Source organism: Typopeltis vanoorti, chromosome 22, assembly GCF_054136105.1.
Source record: "Typopeltis vanoorti isolate ZY-2024b chromosome 22, IOZ_Tvanoo_1.0, whole genome shotgun sequence".
Lineage (NCBI taxonomy): Eukaryota > Metazoa > Arthropoda > Arachnida > Uropygi > Thelyphonidae > Typopeltis > Typopeltis vanoorti.
In genome coordinates this window covers 6,031,738-6,052,535 of record NC_143570.1, presented here as the reverse complement: position 1 = coordinate 6,052,535, position 20,798 = coordinate 6,031,738, and positions in this window count along the sequence as shown.

Here is a 20,798-nt window from a genome sequence, read left to right as displayed (position 1 = left end):
AGTGTGATATGGAAGACTTTTTTATCCATTAATCTTGTCGGCTGTCTGTAGTCAGTGACTGAGGTTGGCTGGATTTTGACTCCATCTTGATTTTTAGCCCAGGAATATGAGATTTTATGTTCCCTAAGGGCTGATGTGACAGTGGTCCATTTGTCTTTGTCCATTAGTATTACTGGTGGAACATTTTCGGTGTTCTCGGGACATATAATGTTGGTATGTCTTCATCCATCTGGTCTTCTATAGTTCTTCTTTTCTTAGAGTCCTTCCCTTGAGAGATGTTTTGGCATCTTGGGGGATTTTGGTGACATAGCAGCAATGAGTTCATCTTTTGAGATCTCATTCTACTCCTCCTCTCCATCCTGATCATTAGAGTGAATATATTGTTTTATAAATCCTGGACAGTCAGATTCTAACTTGCCTATTATGAGTTTGGGTACCTCTAGGGACTGCTCCTTATTATGTATCTGGATCTGTTCTTTGATGTTTTCTATGTCAAATTGGCGATTTCCTGCCAGAAGAAATTGGTTAATAGCAGTATAAATAATCCCGCAGGTCCAGGGGCCTGCCAGCAAAGTATCCTGTAGACCTAGATGGACTACTAGCGGTGTATAATCCCGCAGGGCTTGAAGCCTGCCAGCAAGTGTCCTGTAGACTGAGTTGGTCTACAAGCAAAGTCTTGTTAAAACCTACTAATTGGGGAAAAGGAGTATCAATATCTCACTTGGCCAGAGTTTAGAAACCTACCTCCTTATAAAACCTTAATTCCATCACTGGTCCTCATTGTGGGTGGAGCCTGCCGGCCATTTGACCTCTTGCACATTTCGTGCAGAGGGGGAGACAGTAGGCATCACACTGTGTTAGCACCAGTGCAATGGTGCAATCAGGCTCAATCTATAAATCACGTCCGTTCTCATCAAAATCGCCATCGAAACTCCATTCTGAGAAAGAGGCCTTGTTTACAGAGACGATGAAAAATCCGAAGCTCTCGTTGACGCTCTTCAACTTCGGTGTCGTCCTAATTATGCACATGCGGATTTGGTCTTCATAGAAAAAATACACCGTCGAGTCCGTACTGCGCTCCGGCAGCCGTGAAAATATCTGTCCCACCTTGCCTAAAGAGGTCTACTCAATCATTAGGAAGCTTAACAACAAAAAAGCTCCTGGTCCAGATGAAATTACCAACAAAACAATTAAGGCCCTCCCACACAAACCAGTCATGTCTTTAGTAGCCATTATTAATGCAATGCTTAGATTAAATTATCTCCCCTCACGATGGAAACAAGCTGACATATTCCTTATTTTCAAGCCTGGTAAGGTACCTCAAATGCCACAGAGCTATAGACCTATCGGTCTTTTATCATGCATGGGGAAAATTGCAGAAAGAGTCATTCTCAACCGACTTAATGAGGAGGTGAATAAAAACAACATAATTGCGGAAGAACAAATTGGTTTCCGTACCGGACACAGCACTACACAGCAAATTCACAGACTGACAGAATTCATCACTGCAGGCTTTAACTGGAAACAACACACAGGAGCTATCTTTTTAGATGTAGCAAAAGCTTTCGATAAGGTGTGGCACAAAGGACTCATCTATAAATTAATTTCAGCCAACATCCCTCTTTACCTTACTAAAATTATTGACTCCTTTCTAAAGGACCGTAAAATCCAGATCAAGTTGCGCAGAATTCGATCCTCACTGAAAAAAATCACTGCTGGTGTCCCTCAAGGATCGCTGCTCTCACCGCTACTTTTTAACATCTTCGTTTCTGATGTTCTTAGCACATTACTAACCACTATAGCTAGTTATGCGGATGATATGGCAATTCTTAGCAGATCTCTCAGGCCGAATATAGATACGCAGCGCTTACGAACTGCAGCAACAAATTTAGAAAACTGGTTCAGGAAATGGAGAATAACTGTAAATGCCGATAAAAGCACTGCCATTCTCTTCACAAGAAGAAAAGCATTTCACGTCGGAGAAGTTAAACTTTTTAACACAGCCATCCCATGGATATCTAGCACCAAATATCTAGGCATTCAACTTGATAACCATTTAAACTTTAACTCCCACATATTTTATGCATGCAAAAAAGCAAACTCTGTAATTATGCAACTCTATTCTCTCTTCAATCGAAGAAGTCAAGTCAGCACTAAAAACAAACTACGGATCTACAATACAATTATCAGACCCTTGTTAACTTACTGATCGTCTGCCTGGGGTCACACTTCCCCCACCTACATCAAAAAGCTACAAGTTATTCAAAAAAAGTGCCTCCATATGATTTTCAAAGCTCCGCGGTTTGTCAGAAATGCTCTCTTACATCGCGATGCCGATATTACAGATATTCCCAAGTTTCTCCATGATATCACCACTGCTTATTTTGCTAAAGCAGCTGTTCATCCAGATCAACTCATTCAAGAGTCATCTAACTATGACGAACACGATAGGTGGAAACATAAGCGCCCGAAAGCAGCTCTGGTCATCGGTTTGTAGATCCGGTTCAGGCGCCTCCATACAGCCCTAATTAGGGTGAGCCAGGTGCTCGCTAACCTCTAATATAAGTCTATTTCATAGCGATGAAGGAATCAAAATCCATGGGATTGATATCTATCAAGCCACATCAGTTATCAGTTATCAGTAAATAACAAAAAAAATTACAATTATTATTTCAATAAAAAATTAACAGTAGGTGTTTAATTCACAATTTACATAGGAGCAAACTTTGCTTAGGAAATACAATATAGGTTAAATCATGAATGAAGTATTAATAAATCATAAATCATAGGCTTCTTGAAGTTGGACCTATGTAGGTAAGTCCACACGTACATGGTATGCTATAAACACCTGCGTATTTGTAGAAAGTGACGCTATCCTTAGTGGATCTTAATAAATGTCTTGTAGTTGCGGTAGATTTAAAAACAACTCTGATGTTAAAAGGTCTCATGAATCTTGCTATTTTGGTGGAGACTGATCCAGCATAGGGTATGACGATGGAAGATACGTACTGAGTCGTCCAAGGTTGTTGCTGACGGTTGTTTCTATAGAGAATTTCGTTGATTATATTTTGAGGGTAACCATTTTGCGATGACCATTTTTTAAACCGTTACTTCATTCTTTTGTTGTTTTTTTTTGCATTTAATACTAGAATTACCTTCCTGGTCTTGACAAACCTAGACAGTTACAGCTAGCGAAAAAACTAGCAGACGATTTGTATAAATGTTTATTAAATCCATGGTCTTAAAAATCAAATAATTTATTTCAATTTTAATGAAAAGGACCAAATAACATAATATATACACCATATACATATATATACACCATAATATTCTGTATTCACAGTGGTATTGTTTGAAGTCGATCAAGAGAATTCCTGGTAATCCCAAAAGAATTGCCATGATCTTCTTAATGGACTTGAGTGACCTTGGCTTTTCTCGGTGGTGCTTCGCCTGGTTTATGTTGCTCCATGGATTACTTTTGGAAAGAGGATCATAACAAAGGACCACGGTTTCATCCCTGGTCACAATGGATTCCAGTACTTCTCTCTGATTCCCTTGGCAAAGCTCTATAAACTTGAGGAACCAGATAACATGATGCTCTTTCTGAATTGAAGAGAGAATTCGGGACATTCACCTTGCACTGACCTTTGTCAAGTGCAGCTTCTTGTGAATGATCCGAAATACAGTTGTTATAGAAATTCCCAAACTTGCTAAGATTTCTTTGAGCTTCAGCTCTCTGTCATTGAGCAGTTTCTCCTCAACAAGAGAGACGTTTCCCATAGTCATCACTTCCACAGGCTGACCATCATGAGGATCGCCTTCGATGGTCTCTTCCTAGGCGAAACTGTTTTGCCCATTCCTTCACGGTGGAATATGAAGGAGAAGCTTCCCAATAAACAACATCCAATCGCTGTTTGATAGCACTTGGAGAAAGCCCTTTGGTGAAAAACTTTATCACAGCATGGTACTCAGTTTTTAACATTACAGCTACTTCATGTGCTGTGTTGAAACGGCTGCCTCCAACTGAATGATGCAAGTAGAGAGTTGAAACTGGTATACTAAGTTTCCCATAGATGGTGCTATGTGTCACGCTTGGTATTTTAAAATTTGAGCCAACTTTCTATGTGAGGACGGAAACGTTTAGAACATTGTGCATCATCATCATCACGAACCATGGTCACACTGCCCGTTGGTGTCCGATGCCTCCATCACTGTCTTCTTCCACATTTCCTTGTCCAATGCACAGTGTCACAGTTTCTGTTACCCCATTCCAAACCAGTCCTTTATGTCGTCTAATCCATTCTCTGTATGGTCTACCTCTTCTGTTTACACCATCCATAATACCATACATTAATGTCTTTATCCTCCGATCCTCGCTCATTCTGCAGATATGTTCAAATAATTGCAGCTTCAGTTGTATAATTTTCTAAATTAAATTCTCCTTTGGTTGTATCTTCCGATAGAGCTCTTCATTTGTGTTTTTATGTACCCATTCTATTCTTAGAATCTTCCTGTAACAAATTCTTTCAGATGCCAAAATTCTTTTTCTTGATTCCTTATTTATTACCAACGTTTCAGATCCATACAGTACACTGCTAAAGATGCATGTTTCTAGTACACTTAATTTTCAGGCTGATCGCTTTACTTTAACAGATGTTATCCATGCCTTTCAGATTTGTTCTTCCCTTTGCAATCCCGATTTTTATTTCTTTTTTACAGTACAAGTCATGTGTAAGTTTGCTCCTCAAATATGTGAATTGTTCTACATTTTCTATATATCAGTTTCCATCCACTTGTATCTTTTGTTTCATGTTCTTCTCACCAAATATCATTGTCTTTGTTTTTTCTCTTCTTCATTTAACAGTTTCGGTGTTTTTGTAGTTCTCTTTAATCTTCTTCAATAATATCAATGTCAACTGCAAATATCAGATTGTTAATTCTCATCCCGTGTACTGATATTCCTTTTGCATCTTCCTTCATTATGTCCATTGATCTTTTTAAATGTGCAATGAAAATGCTTAGTGTTGGATCATACATCCTGGCTTTGAATCCGCCATTTTGTTGGAACGTTATTCTTATTTAAATTATCCGTTTTTTTTTCTTATTTTATTGTTGGTTGATTACTGATCCAAATATAGAGAAATTTTATTATACTTTGCCACCCTATATTCAGATTAGTCTAAGTGAAATAGAGGAATCAATCTTCAACTACATTTATAATCTTCTTTTACAGGCCAAGGTTACTAATATCATATAAGGCTTCCGCAAGGTTCGAATAAATTTTATGAGCGGTGCAACGAAGAAAAATCAGGCAAACAACACATTGAATTCAATAAAAGAAACATTTAATACAGGGTTATAAAACATGTACATTTAAGCATACTTTTCTAAGCAAGATAATCTAAATGAACAATATTCAAAATATCTCTGAGACACTAGTAGCCACTCGGTTTGGTTTAAAGATTACAGTGAAAATTTACAGATCTTATTCTTCAATGCTTAAATACTACTATCACAACTTGTCTCTATTCAATGAGATAATTCAATTCTTTTATACATCAACTTAGTTCAAATATCCATAACAAACATAATACATTAGGCATCAAACATTCAGCTGTCAATTCTATATTCTTCCGAATAATTGAAAATGGTTCACACAGTTCAATGTTCCAGAATTTTACAGTAATTATTCTTAAAGTAGAATTCTCTAATTCACTCTTAGTAAACAAACACTTAATTTAATTATGAGGCAGTTATCATTTCAAGGGGGGAAACATTTAAATGTTCCATACCTCGGCTATTTTTAGTAGAATGCCATTATCAGGCGGAGCTAACTTTTATTTCTTCACGCTGAAATATTAAAAGGTCTGCTCTTACCGGGTTACATCTTTTGCACATTGGATTCACTACAGGCATACTTAAAACTGTAGTTAACTATTACTTTGAAGTAACACTATTCAAAAGAAATCTTCGCTATAATAACTGAATTTATAGACACGGAGTTATACAAGTCTTGACGCACTCGTTTTTAGTAATCTACTAATTCCTTATTTTCTTCTATGCATTAAATTCAGCTTTCCACTATTCTTCCTCAAAACATTTGGAATTAGTTGTAATATTAGAATTCCGTAGAAATATTCCGAATTGACTATTAATTCCGGGCCCTTTCGTAATCGATTTACGGCATTTCCAAATCCCATTACTGCCACCAGTGACTTCCTTCTTGCTGTCTTCTCCGCTTCTCCCCTTTACTTTCGTTTTCCAATCAAATATGCTTATTCAGGTTCTAAGCACCCACTAACTAAAAACAACTCAGTTCTCCGACTGTAACCAATCAAATCACATCAGCAGAATTCCACACATTTACATTCTCTTTCAGAAATAACAAATAAAAAAATAATCCGTAGTTCATATAAAATGCATTTAAATATGATAAATACAAATTCTTATAATATATATGCACAGCTTCTTATATTATTAACACAGGAATAAATAAAATAAATTGAATGATATTTTAACACAGAGTCCTTTCATTACTAATACATATCCCAGAATTATATAATTAAACAATAATAAAGAAACAGAATAATTATATGAATAATAATTTATAAGCAAGAGACTAACAAAAAATGATATTTACAAGTCTTGCTTAAGTTATGGCAGATTATGTTAAATGTGAATGAAGTTTTATAATCCCCAAATATCTTCATTCACAATTTAGCAGTCCATTGCTTTTTTAAATGTGCAATGAAAATGCTTTGTGATATTGGTCCTCCTGTATAGTATCTCTGCTTGTTCTCAACCATTTTCCCAAATTCTCACCTATTCTAACTGCTGCCATTGCATTCATTCTTATAAACATCTTTTAATATAGCTATTAGTTTTCTGTCAATTCCATAAGATTGCAGCACTGTTAATGTCACTTTCTGGTCGATGCTGTCAAATGCCTTCTGAAAATCAACAAAGCAAGTATATATGTCTTTGTTTCTTCTCCTAGCTTTCACTGCTATTAACTGCATTGTCAAAATCTGTTGAACTGTACTTCTATCTTTCCGAAATACTTGGACTTCTGCTTCCAATTGTGTTCTGAATTTTTCTGTGAATATCATCATCATTATCACTTTACCAAGGTGACTTATCAAGGCAATTGGTCTATAATTTTTACATTCTAGCTTATTTCCTTTCTTGTATAATGCCACTAATATGGATTTCACCCACTCCTCTGACATTTTCTCTTCCTTCCATACCATATTATTGGTGCATTTCTGTAATCATACTGTCGCTACCATATTTAATCATTTCTCCACTGATGTTATCATTACGAGGACACTTGTATTTTAGCTGTCCGATTGTTTTTTCTACCTCTCCTCTTAAAATATCCATATCATGTTCATTACCTGGTGGTGAAATCTGCTTCAATTCTTCAATCAGTTTCCCAACTCCATCTGAATCTAGTTTTTCTTCATATAGCTCACTACAGTATCTTATCCACCTCTGTACAATTTTATCTTTATTCATCAATACTTTGCCTTTTTTATCTTTGATTGTGATTTCTTTTAGTTGCCCCCTTCTATTAATAGTTCTAATAATTTTGTACACACGTCCCTAGTGCTGTTCTATATTATTGCATTAGGCTTCTAACCATTTCATCTTATCAATTCTGACTGTTTTTTCACCTCATTACACTTTCTCTTGTATTGCTCCTCTATTTGTTCTGATGTATCCCTTCTTATGTTTAACATTCTCTTCTCCTGTACTAACTTCGGTGTTTCCTGTCTAATCCACTTCTTGATCTTCTCTTCTTCTGGTACTGTTTCTTCAACTGCTTCTTCTATCACCTTCGTTACTCCTTTCACTCTTAGATTCGAATTTGTTTCTTTTTCCGCACTTTTTTAGTTTCTCCTCTAAAAATGTTCTGTACCTTCTTACTATTTCTAGTTCACTTATTCTTGCAGCATTTCTTCGTTTCTGATGACGGGATTTATATTTTCTTTTTAATTTCAACTCGATGTTTAATAACTTGATGATTTCAACTTGATGTTTGATAGATTTGGATCATAGCATAGTGATTACACTACGCAATGATCCGAATATGTATCTGCTCCTTGAAAAGTTTGACAAGCTGTACTGATGTTATCCATCTTCTTTTAATCGTAATCATATTGATCATGTTCTTGGTTTTCCATAATTTGATCGCCACGTCCATTTTTTACACTCCTCTTGCTGGAATCTTGCATTATAGATCATTATCTCACAGTCTATAGCAAATTCTAACATTTTTTACCTCGTTCTTTTCTTTTTTCAAAACCATATTTTCTCATGATGCTTTCCCGACCACCATTTTCTATTCCAATTTTGGCATTCCAGTCTTCTTCAATAATTAGTACATCATTTTTGGTATTGTTTCTATTTTCTCTATCAGATCTTTGTAAAATAAACAATATCATCATCATCTGGGCTGTCAGATGTAGGTGTATATATCTGGATGTTAAATAGTTTGCTTGAAATCTTGCTACCATGATTCGTTCCTTGATTGGTTTGTAACCTAAAAGTGCCACTCTAGCTCTTTTGTTAAGAAGGAAGCCAACTCATGCTTCATGCTTGGTATTCCCTGATCATATGACTTTGCATCCATTTATATCTCCTGATGATGTCCATCGCATCTCTGCCAGTCCTGGTATATCAAATCGATATCTCTTCATTTCCTTGCGAAGTAATTCTAGTTTTCCTGACATCCAAAGTGTCCGTACATTCCATGTCCCTACTTCGATTTCAGTTTCTGTCTCCTTTCGGTATCCCACTTTTCAATCCGATCCCGATCGCTCGATTGGCATTGCGGACCTTGTTTATCCGAGCGACATCCGAGCTGTCGTGTTTTAACCCTCCTCCTTTATTCAGACTTAGGACTGGCATAAGACCCCTAAGGAGACCCATGGAGGAGTTACCTTGCATACATTTGCATAAAGGTTTCTAAAGAAGTGACCTGTATGTGTAATTCACGTGCAAACTTTGTTGGCTTACTCCTGGATAAAGATCGAGAAATATATATAATATCTTGTCAAGTATAATAAGCAATCTGTAAATTTTCAATCCAAAAATTTCCACGAAAGGATGGGTCTTCTAAATAGAAACCTCAGAAGAACGATGGTCTATAGTTCCATTTGAGGATAAATGTTATATAATTTGCTATATATTGAATTTTGATGTCTTTAATGAAGGTTGAAGGAAGCATGGGAGTGTCTTAGTATTGTTAGATATATTCATAAGTTTATAAATATAAGATTACATGGTTTAAACTCCAATTAAAAGATAGTGCCCTTAAAAATATTTGCCCAGTTTATCCCTTAAGCAAGGGATAAATTATTATTAAAGTGGTTGCTCAAACTGGGTGGATACCTTACCCAGATCATGGGGAAGAGAAGAGATTTTGACAATAAAAAAAAAATAATATATATATACTGTATATCAACAGAGGCGACATGCTGTAAGATCTGATGGAAATGATATTCAATGTATTAGCCCTTGTGCAGGAACAATAGCCGATACAGCATTACCTACAGCAGAACATATCATATCAAAATGTTTCACATATGATATGATATGCAGTTTTTGTCTTTCAAATCTGTCAGGTGAAGAACTTTTTCGCTGATACATCATGCTCTTGAGGTAATCGCAAAGCCAAAAACCACAGGGATTAAGGTCTGGTGAATGTAGTGTGGCCATTTCATGGAAATAAGCAACTAATTACTCTATCCTCTGTGAAGTGTTCACAAAATAATTGTACTTCATGTCCTTTGCGAGGAAGTGCTCATTGCTCTGTTCACCCACTCTCTTAGCTGCAGTTGCAGGATGACAAAACTGCAACATGGTCCAAGAACGTATGGCCCTGCTCACACAGGTTGCTGCTCCAGTTCGATAGATTTCTTTGAAGAAAAACAGCCTGATAACAAACTTGGCTGTGTATCCTATCCAAACGCTCTAAACTGCCATGTCTGGCAGTTTAGAGCGTTTACTGTTCCACAAACATGAAAATGCACTCCTTAGGATGTTCCAAGACCAATTCTCTCTACCTCCATGCGTGCCAGAAATGACAACACAAACATTTCTCGAATGCTGAGATCTTCTACTATCATTGCTTTATACAAAGTTCTCCATACTGTTGCATGTGGCAAAATAATTATTTTGCTATGGCACGTGCACTGCAGTTACAACATCTTCAATCATTTGCAGAATTTCAGATTTAGATCCTCTTCTTGGTTGGCCTGTCAAACTGCCTGGCTCTTTAAATTGACAAACTATGCATCATACTGCATTTGGTTTCGGTGGGCCTTTTCAGGTCATCTGAATACTCACAAAGTGCTTCAGCAGATCCCCCTTCCTTCCTATATAAACTCTTCACAAGCAAGCAATTCACATTCAGGCAAAGTAAGGTCCTATCAGGGTGGTATGAAAAGTTCTCGGCCTTGACCATAGATGGTAACAGTATTGGCATAATTTTTTTTAAGTTGGTACATCTGTCATAAGCATCCGTGTGAAATTGCAAGTCAGTCTATCAAGTAGTTTGTTTTATACAACTGTCTGAAGCAAAAGTGTTGTCCGTATCCCTTGAAATGGATAAAATTGAGTATCGTGCAGTTATAAAATTCTTTGTAAAAGAAGGTTTAACGCCAAAAGAAATTCATTTGAAGTTCATAAAAGTTTATGAGCACTCTTCACCTTCGTTGTCGACAATTAAGAAATGGTGCAGAGTTTAAACGTGGCCGTACCAGCCTTGAAGGTGATCCATGTGAAGGACGTTCAAAAGGTGTAACAGCACCAGAAATCATTGATCAAGTGCACGATATGTTATTGGATGACCGGTGAGTCAAAGTGTGTGAAATTGCTGAGACTATAAGCATTTCAAAAGAACGTGTAGGATATGTTTTGCATGAGGAATTGCAAATGAAAAAGCTTTGCGCAAGATGGATGCTGTGTTTGCTCACAGAAGATCAAAAACGCAGTCGCATGAAAATCTCTGAACAGCTTGGAGCGTTTTAACAAGAATAAAACTGATTTTGTGCGTCGATTTAATACTATGGATGAGACTTGACAATGAGACTTGGATTCACCATTACACACCAGAATCCAAACAGCAGTCAAAACAGTGGACAGAAGCCGTTGTTCAGCACCAAAAAAGACAAAGTCGGTTCCATCAGCAGGAAAAGTCATGGCATCAGTATTTTGGGATGCTAAAGGCATTTTGTTTATTAATTATCTTAATAAACAATATTAAAAGACGTCTGTGACACGTCTTTGTTTATTGCACCAAAACTGATTTTGAATTTTGGTTTCACATATAAATACAACCGAATAGAGACGCTAGACAATCTTGTGCCTATTTCCTTTCAGCTGAGAAAAGTTGCCAACGGCGTGTATCGGCTATTTTGTTTGCGTTTGCACAAATTCATCATTATTTGAAAAATGAGACTTGGCAATGAGACTTGGATTCACCATTACACACCAGAATCCAAATAGCAGTCAAAACAGTGGACAGTTCGAAATATGCTGTCCTCAAACAAACGAAGAAATGAACATGCACGTTTACTTGTGTTGATGGAGAATTCAATTGTGTAAATAAATAGTCATAGATCAATTAAGTTTGCATGGGTAATAAAATATAATCACTAAAATTTTAATTTCAATTCATTTAAAATCAGCATAATTATGAACAGCCCTCATATCTATGGCTGAAAAACATCTAGGGACTAGAGGAATACTTTGTTATATAGATGACTTTTTAATAGTTTGTATATGGTGGTATTTGTTATACTGAGAGTTGATTATAGGGATTTACACATACATGTCACCAAATTTATACATCCCTGGTGGCATTACAAATGCCCTTGTAGTATTCATGTTACAGCCGGCATTTTTAACATGTCTGGTGTGCATTAAAATTACAAGTTGCATTTTCCAATAAGGCAGCGGCTCAGCCAGATCTGTGATTTCTTCACAAAAATTAAGTCAAGGTGTGAGGAAGGCACAAATTTGGTGACCTAAGCAGCTTATACATAGGAATTTTTACTCTCCTAATCTAGCTATCTAGAAACTGGTCATCGATAAAGGCTTTCACAGTGTAGAAGCCTTTCTGGATCACCATATAAAGCAAAACTGAAATATCTAAGTAATATTACTGCTTAGTTTATTTGCAATGAATTTCTGATACAACGTTAAATAATTCTGATTCAGAGTTAGAAAATATAATAATCAAATACTTGATGTTTAATCAATTTGCCTAACTTTCTTTGGACATGATAAACTTCTCCTGATGTTTACAACATTTCAAAAGTCACATGAATCAGTTTATACAAGTTTAAATCAAAGATAAAATATGCAAGATTTCATGTCATTAAGTGAAACTAGCAAACAAAAAGCAAGTAATTAAGTATCATGTACACGAAACATACTGAAAGCCATAACAGCAATAGAGCATTACCGGCATGGTTGGCTGAGTGGTTAGTATACCACTCTCCAACCAATCAGTTGTGGATTCAAATCATACCATAGGCATGGATGTTTGTGATTGTCCTTCGATTCTTTCCTTCATGTTTACACGGTGATCAGAATACACTACGAAAAATTATGGAGACAACTACCGTGTTAGAGCAAAACCAAAATGAACACTCGATGTTTCGACCTTCATATCAAGGTCATCATCTGGAGCATACACCTATATACAAAGAAAGCAGCTTGTTTCTTTGTATATATATATATGTGTATGCTCCAGATGACCTTGATATGAAGTTCGAAACGTCGAGTGTTGTTCATTTTGGTTTATATTAAACTAAAGTTTTGCTCTAACACGGTAGTTGTCTCCATAATTTTTCATAATCATACCATAATTTCCCATCTAAGGAAATGAATTTCCTTAGATGGGAAATGAATTTCATAGCCTGGTGTGAGTCAGCGACCCCACTTATTGGAAGCCTGAAGTGGATTGAAAAAGTTCCATGTTTGTTCTCTAGAGTCTAGACTATGTAAAAAAATTAAAAATAGAAAAAATCCTTAGTCCACCATTGTTCATAGTCAGTGTTCCAATTCATCTCAAATGTTCACTGAGATTCATATCAAAACTGTGTGCAGACCAGTCAAGTTCTTCAACATCTTTTTCATCAAACCATTCTTTCACAGATTTCATTTTGTGGACAGGAGCATTATTGTGTTGATACAGGAAAGGACCTTTACTAAATTGCTGCCATAAAGTTGGAAGCACAGAACTGTCTAGAATGTCAGTATATGCTACAGTGTTAAGATTCCCTACTACTGGAACTGGGGGGGGGGTTTCCATCTCAAACCATGAAAAACAGCCCTAGATCACATAGCCTCCTTTCCAAACTTTACAGTTGGCACAGCACATTCAAGTGAATAGCATTCTCCTGGCTTCTACCAAACCCTGGCTTGTCTGTTGAACTACCATATGATGAAGCATGATTCCAGAGAAAATGTTTCCAGTGCTCCAGCATCCAATGGTCACAAGCTTTATACCGCTCTACCCTACACTTGACACTGTCCTTGTCAATGTTAAGCTTGTGTGCAGCCATGTTCTTTAGCTCCCAACAAATGGGGGTCACATACCCTGTCTAAATATTTAAAAGTTGCAAATCAGGCTAACCAAGTGCTAAACAGAACATGTTCTATACCCTTACCTTGAGAAATATATCTTCATAACGGCAAAATTGTAAAAGATGTGTAAAGTTCATGGTTTTTATATGAAAAAAGTCAGCAAAATATCAAAGAGTGGCTACATAGGAATAGTTTAAAAAAATGTGGAATACGAAGCCACTTGGCCACTATGTAGCCACTGAAGATGGTCTGTAACATTCAGACCGAAATATTTGGTAAAATTAAACATTATTCTTGTGCAAACGTGTATATATTTCTAATCATTATGTCACAAGTATCGTTAAAAAATCAAATTTTATTCCTTCACGGGGAAGACTTCACCAAAAAACCCGATAAATTAGGTAAACTATCAGTAACTCAAGGTAAGTTACGAGCGAGGATCATCTTTTTACAAAAATGCCGCGACAACAAGATAATTCCTAATTTCGCTAAGATTAAAGAAACCATTAAATCTCCTGGAGCTCATAATATTTATTTACAGGAACACCAGTTTATCTTTAATCCGTAATCAACTCAGAGCAGCTAAACATGATCTGGCTATTAACATTGATCAAGTTTCTGATCTCCGCACTTATATCTCCACAAACTTAGAACCACTCTTTCAAACATAGTTCTGAATGTAGCTAAACGCTCTTTACAACGTTCCTATAAAAAACAGAATCAACATCTAAACCACAAATATGATGTTCTTGTTTCTAAACAAATCAAGCCGTTCCAAGTTCCAGAAAATTGGATCGTCAACGTATCCGGTCAGCCTTTAACTAATATAATGAAACACTCATCCTCTCAAAAGGACATGATTTCTCTCCCTAAAAAGATTCCATATCTAGATTTTCTAGTTAATATCGAACGGAACCTCATTCATCTGTCAAGTGAAAAAGCTAATGGTCCCTGTCTAGAAGTTGCTTCTTCGCTAATTAAAGCCAAGCTTCCTCCTTCGAACATATCTCCTTCTGAAAATAAAGCTATACATTCCTTAAGAAAGAACAGTCACCTCATCATTACCAAAGCTGACAAAGGGAAAGCGACAGTAATTATGGACTCTTCAAACTATAGAAGTAAAGTTTCCCTTTTACTTTGAGATCGCTCAACATACCAAGAACTCATTACGATCTAACCAACAGACAACTGAAGAAATTAAATTCCCTGCTAGATGAGGTTATACGTTTGGATGTAGACACTTTTGAAAGACAAAAAACTCATTTTGCAAGGCCTCCCAGGTTTCATGGTCTACCAAAAATACACAAGACAGATATTTCTCTCCGCCCTATAGTGGATTGTATTGATTCTCCTACTTATTGAATAGCCAAATATCTAAATTATTGAAATCACACATTGGAAACTCACTCTCGTTTTTGAAAAACTCTTATTTCTTAAATAAATTGAAAAATATCACTTTACAACCAACAAATCTTATGGTTATCTTTGATATAGAATCTTTATATACGAATGTACCTCTAAAAGAGACTTTAGAATTACTTGCTGATATCTTCCCACAAGATATAAAGTTATTTGATTTCGTAATGCACTCTGGATATTTCTTATGTCAAAACAATTTTACAACCAAGTGGAAGGAACAGCCATGGGAAGTCCACTCTCACCTGCTCCTGCCAACTTTTATTTAGAACATCTAGAAGAAGTCCTGTTCTCATCTATATTCCCTCACCCATCCTTTTGAGTTAGATGTATAGACGACATCTTTGCTGTATGGCCTCACAACAGAGACTCCTTACTTTCCTTTGTAAGCAGTATCAGTTCCTTACATCCTCGTATAAAGTTTACCATGGAGATTGAAAAAGACAACAAATTACCTCTTTTAGACGTTCTTCTCATCCGTTCACCTTCTGGTATTCTTACAACAGTTTACAGAAAATCAACTTTCACAGGTCGTTATATTCTCAAAGAATTTGTTCATCATCCTTGTCAATTTTTGCTCAACTTCTCATTTATTACAGAAAGAACTTTCGACTATCAAACATCACATTAAACTAAATGGCTTCTCCGAAAAGAGTACACATCAATTTCCTACTTGGACGTTCTATAGAAAAAAGAATTCAAGAGCATCAGTCATCAGTTCAATACTACAAACCTGAGCAATCTGGATTAGCTCAACATGGATTAGAAACAAGCCACAACATCCTTTGGTCCAAGACTCTCTTCCTACACAGATGTCGCTACAAATTTGAACGTTTATTTAAAGAAAGTGTGGAGGCCTTACTTCAACGTCCTAACTTGAATCGTAATGACTGTATATCTAATCAAAAATTTGGGAAAGTTTAATCAGGATAACACATTAATTTTTTTTTAAATTCCTATATTAGTCTAATGTTATTTAAGAGATAATATGAATTTCTGAATTAATATCTTTATTTATGACTTTAAAAATGTTTACTCTTTTAATGCTTAGCGATATGACATCACGCGGCTCGTTCTATGTGTGTATGATCAATTGTTCGTATTCCACTTTTTTTAAAACTTCCTATGTAGCCACTGAAGATGGTCTGCAATATTAAGACCGAAATATTTGGAAAATTAAACATTATTCTTGTGCAAACGTGTATATATTTCTAATCACCTTGCTTATTAGACCTGAAGTGGCTACACCAATGTTTGATCACTAGAGCAAGGGTCCTGGTTTCTGTCCCCCACTCTTCCCATATGCAGTGAGAGGATATCCTCAAAGACATACCACTCTCACTGTGGGGGACCTGGACCCTCCCCCCCATTTGAGGGTACAGCAGTAAAACGGTTCTGCACACCAGCCGCTGGTTAATGCACAGTACCAAACCAGATAGTAACAGACCTGGAGGCTTCCTGTGATCAGCTAGCGAAAATTCCTGCAACCACATACTTTGCCAGTTCGTGACGAGGGAGACCAAATACTGTGGTTACGGGGGTGGGGAAATTGTCGAAGCCACGTATGGACAGGAGACCGACTCTCCCTCTGTGATATGTTTGTGAGTTTATCACCTCTCATTGCATACCCCTCACTTCTTTTTATCAAGATTGCTCAATTCTATCTGGAGAGGACAATCCAGCTAATTAATGATCCTCTGTCAGACGTTCAGTTTCTGTCTTGTGCCTTTTCTACAGATACTTTCATGGACAGTGCTCTGCTGAATTGGCCACTATTATTCTTCCGAAATCATTAAAACAAAAGCCACTGCTAACCAACATCATTTTACAGTCATCTTATAAAACTCAAACAACTTCACTGCCTCCTCTTTTATTCCATCTACTTCTGTCCTTTGGAGCAGTCTCCCCCACACTGCCCTCCCCAAAGATTACACTCCTCAGCTGTTCAAGCAAAATGTCAACAGACTCATTTCTTCCTGAGATGCGTTTGCAGTATGCTGAGGCACGAAAAGCTGCTGCTAAGGCAGTAAAGACAGCAAAGCAGAAGGCTTGGGAATCCTTTGGAGAAAGATTAGACTCATCCTATGCAAATACAAACAAAGTATTCTGGTAGACCATCCGCCACCTTCGAGGGAGGAAATCGTGCACAGCAAGGGCAATTAAGGTCTCTGATGGTGCACTTTTAACAACCGAGAAGGATATCTCCACAGACGGAGGGAATACTTTGAGAGCCTTCTTAACCGGGTGGCCCAGCAGTTGTGGACATCCAAGAGGTGCAGATCGGGGAAATGACTAGTCTCACAGCAGAAGAGGTTCATTTAGCAACAAAATCGGGGCTGCTGGCGATAATGAAATTCGGCCAGAAATGCTAAAAGCCTTAAATCGAGACGGTGTTCTCTGGCTGACTTGAGTGTGTCAGGCTGCTTGGATATCTGGGCGAGCACCAAAGCAATGGCAGACAGGCATAATAATACGTCTTTAAGAAGGGAGACCAGAAGGATTGCAGTAACTATTGTGGCATCTCTCTGCTCAGCCTGCCCGGGGAAAGTGTATGCTTGGAAAGACGGTGCAGGAGCATAGTTGAGTCAAAGTTCCAGGAAGAACAATGTGGCTTTCGTCCTGGTATAAGCACAACTGACCAAATTTTCACTTTAAGGCAAGTCTTTGAGAAATCTTGGGAATATGCCAAGAATGTCTACACATGTTTTGTGGACTTGGAGAAGGCATATGACCGGGTTCCTCAGGATAAGCTTTGGCAAGTAGTACAGGAGTATGGAGCGGATGGTCAACTATTAGCTGCCATCAAGTCCCTGTATGAATGCCCAGAGTTTTGTGTCAGGGTAAACAGCACAAAGTCTGAACCTGTCGCAGTCTCCGTTGGCCTCCAAGGGTGTGTTCTGTCACCCTTCCTTTTCATAATATTTATGGACTGGATAGATAGGCACAGCCGAGGCAGTGAGTGCGTCAGAATTGGAAAATGTAGCATTGGGCGTCTGCTTTTTGCAGATGACCTAGTTCTGCTTAGCTCTTCCAGAGATGACCTCCAGCAGACCCTGGATAGGTTTGCAGCTGTTTGTGCAGACGCCCGAATGAAGATCAGTGTGGCCCAAACTGAAACATTTGTGGTCTGAAGACAACCATCTCAGTGCACTCTAAATGTAAGCAGAGTCCTAATGAGGCAGGTGGAGAAGTTTAAATACCTTGGGTCCATATTCACGAATGATGGAAAATGGGACATAGAGCTAGATACTCGAATTGGCTTAGCAAGCCCAATATTGCAGAAGCTTGGCCGTTCGGTAGTATTGAAGCAGGAGTTAAGCCAGAAGGCAAAGTTGGCTGTCTTCAATACAGTCTATGTCCCCATCCTCACCTATGGTCATGAGAGTTGGGTAATGCCCGAAAGAATGCAGACACGAATCCAAGCCGCTGAAATGAGGTTCCTTTGAGGGGTTGCAGGGATGACAAAACTCAGAGTCAGAAGCTCTGCAATTCGGGAAACCTTCAATACCCAACTGCTGCTTCTCCGTGTTGAGAGATCACAGTTACATTGGTATGGGCACCTGGTCAGAATGCCACAAGAGAGGCTCCCTCAGCAGGCCCTCTTTGCCAAGCCAGAGGGTGGGAGGCCACATGGAAGGCCAAGGACTCGCTGGATAGATTACATTCAAAACCTTGGGTGGACACGTTTGGGAATCCCACCAGAACACCTGATTTTGGTGAGAGGATGATGACTATTGGAAGTTCCTCTTGGAGATGTTGCCCCCACAACCCAATTAGGAAGAGTGGGCCTTGAAAATGTACTCATTTCTTCTATTCCTCTTGCTTCTGCCTCCACATTACATGCTGAAAATTATGACCAACTGAGAATATTAGGTTTTAGGTTCAATCCCATGGTATCACTAGATGGGCAACTATTTAAAAAATACAATGACACAATATCTCAATATCCCTAGAATTTGAAGAATAAATAGGATGGAAGCGAAATGGATGTGCAATCTTATTAAGCAAGAGATTAAGAAAAATATGTTGTGGAAGGAATACCATGTGCATAAGAGTGATGTCAGTCATTAGGTACAAGCTAGGAAAGTTACAACTATTGCAGAAAAACAATTTCAATGCTTATAAGCACAAACATTGAAAGAAACTGGCTCTACAAGCAAAAGACAACTCAGGAGAATTATATATCATTATGTTGCAAATAAAAGAAAGTCAATCTGATAGAATAACTCTGCTGAATGCAGATGAGACTGATAACTAATGAGTATCCCTTTGCTAAAATAACTAACATAGAATTTAATGCTACATAGAGAGATGAAGAAATACTAAAGCTGTTTCAGAAACAAGAATGGTTAAACAAATAGAAAGGCCTATGTGTTGGCAATTCATGTCAATTTGTTTTATGGTATAGATTCACAACACAAGAATGATAAGAAAATATTTAACTTATTTGCTCATCACTGGAGTTATATATCCATATCCAGCATCTGCAGAGTAGCACAACCAGTTTATCAGAGCAACAATTCCTTTATCAATGGGAGCAGTAAGAAAAAAAAAAGACAACACAAGGAACTCAAGTCCTAATTCATCATTGCCATGATCATGCCTAGAGCAGCCTGTTCTGGACATAGAAGTCATCGCTGAATCTCTTAAGAGGACAGCCTGGTTTTCTTTTTCCTAATGGTTTGTGATTTAACCCCTTAACGTACCAATTAAAAAATCAGAAAGTGGTCGTTTTTCTGCCAATTGTTTGGGCGAGGGCGATTTGCTGGATCAAATTCATAATTTGAAAAATAATGAATTTGTGCAAACACAAAAGTAAATACACGTCGTTGGTAACTTTTCTTGGGCGAAAGGAAATAGGCACAAGATTGTCTAGCATCTTTTCTGATTACATTAAGATTGGTAGGGATAATGTATTGTATACTTTTATCTTATTTGTTTTTGTAGTAGGTTTGGTTTAAATATAAGAGTTAATTACTCCTGTTATTTTGATATATTTTTCCTATGTAATCATACAGCCTGGGTAGTTAAATGAATTCAGTTATAAAATCTTGTCATCTATCACTATTTTAGTTCTTTCTGCATCTAGTCCTAAAAAAATAAAAAACTATGGTTTTTAATCTTTCTGTTGATTATCATTCAATAATCTTTGGCTATCTCATTTAAATTTAAAATATCTTTCTTTAAGTTATTTTCAGAATTTGTAATTATTATTTTTGGTCATCGGTAAAAAGGAGAGCGTTTAATAACTTGATGGAAATTTTTATTCCATTTAGATAAATATTAGAGTTGGTGAAAGGGGACATCCCTGTCAGACTCATCGGTTTATCTCTTGTATATGATAGCTCATGATTTAATCTTATTTGTATTTGATTATTTTCATATATGCTTATAGCTTTTAGAATATTATTTGGTATTTGTCTTTCTTTTAATATGTTAAATAAATGAGTCTTAACTTTGTCAAATGCTTTTTCAAAGTCAATAAATGTTTCTAAATTGTATTCTCTTCTTTTCTCTATTAATTTTAGGCAGAATGCCACTATACATAAGTCCTTTTCTAAATCCATTCTGTACTTCTAAAATAAAATTTTCAGAATATTTTATTAGTTTGTTATTTAAAATTCTGCTATATATTTTGTAACAGGAATTTAGTATACTTATACCTCTATAGTTTTTAGGACCATCTCTACTTTTTTTTTTTAAAAGATAGGGATTACAATTGCTTTTTTCCCCATTATATTGGTGGTTTACTAGATTTTATTTAAAAATAATAGGAGTCT